This window comes from Nanorana parkeri, unplaced genomic scaffold, assembly GCF_000935625.1.
Source record: "Nanorana parkeri isolate BGI_ZX_2015 unplaced genomic scaffold, ASM93562v1 scaffold1452, whole genome shotgun sequence".
NCBI classification, from domain to species: domain Eukaryota; kingdom Metazoa; phylum Chordata; class Amphibia; order Anura; family Dicroglossidae; genus Nanorana; species Nanorana parkeri.
In genome coordinates, this window is record NW_017307720.1 from 40,466 (window position 1) to 41,987 (window position 1,522).

At 43.0% G+C, this 1,522-nt stretch overlaps 1 protein-coding gene across 1 annotated transcript in view; it reads left to right on the forward strand.

Moving 5' to 3' along the window:
- The window catches only part of ITGA10 (integrin subunit alpha 10), a 42,208-nt gene that overhangs the window by 6,840 nt on the left and 33,846 nt on the right, over positions 1 to 1,522 (forward strand). The window lies entirely within an intron of this gene.

Sequence of the window (1,522 nt, forward strand, 5' to 3'; positions counted from 1 at the left end):
TTACACTTTATTTACAAACCTCACACTTTATTTACAAACTTTACACTTTATTTACAAACCTTACACTTTATTTACAAACCTTACACTTTATTTACAATTATTACACTTTATTTACAAACCTTACACTTTATATTTACAAACTTTACACTTTATTTACAAACCTTACACTTTATTTATAAACCTTACACTTTATATTTACAAACTTTACACTTTATTTACAAACCTTACACTTTATTTACAAACATTACACTTTATTTACAAACCTTACACTTTATTTATAAACCTTACACTTTATATTTACAAACTTTACACTTTATTTACAAACCTTACACTTTATTTACAAACCTTACACTTTATTTACAAACATTACACTTCCTTTACAGACTGTGTTTACTGATGTTCTACTTCCTGTGGCTTCGGTTCCTCTTTCACTTTTCTCTCCCTGTCTTGCTGTGTGAGGGCTCATCCACACCGCACAGTGAACGATATTGTGCGTATAACACCTGTGCGCTGGTTTGCATAGTGAATGTGCGTTGCACGGTGTTGTCACCGAAGCGCGCTGTAATATGTTATAACACATCAGAACACTTCTCTACACAAAGAATGCGACATGTTTTATTTTCAGCACACACCAACGCATCCCATTGTGGAAACCGACGCCATAGGACATAAGGCACGCTGACCTGTTCTTACACTGAGCGAAGCTGCTGGTGTAAATGAGGCCCTAGTGCTGGCTGGAGTCGGCTTTTCATCGCTGCCTGAGGACTCGCCCTCTATATTTTTCTTGTTGTCACCAGAACAGGAAGTGAGGAGAAATCTTCTATTCCAGGGACAGCTAAGAGTACATTTCCCTCACATTCGAGAGATTTCAACTCACTTCCTGTTGCAGGTACAAAAACAGGAAGTGGAGGGAAATGTCCCCAGCAGGGACACAGGAAACAAAGACTGACGCGAGTTCTTTCCCTTTCGCCTTCAGAAACTGGAAATAGTGTTGGCTTTGGACACACTTTTGGGGGTCTTTAGGGAGTTGCAATGCGTTGGGGCGAGACTTTCCACTGAACGGGCGACTGTAAAACGCATGTGAATTTGAGACACAACGGTTTAGCACGGCGTGATGGTGCGAATGGGCCACACCAGATGCTTCTCATGGGGGAAAAAGTGACTGAGTAGACGTTATGTAACGGGGCGTAAGAAGCTCGGCCGGCCCTGACTCACCATTGCGAGCGACCGGCTGACACATCAGCGACATGTCCCTGAATATCAGGCTAGAAGAGTGTAGGCGGAGCCTGGTGGGCGGAGTCATCCCACAAATGCCCCAACAGTGAGATCTCCCTGCCATAATTCCCAGCTCTGTTCCAGCACACCTGGGTGTATTGGGTGTCTCCGCCCACCTTTGTAGGCTCTGGCTCCTCCCCTTCCTCGCTTGTCTGTGAAGATTATCCAGCGTGCTGGTAAATATTAATTCACACAAATATTACTCCACATCCTGCATGTTAAAGGATCACTCCACCCAGAACAAATG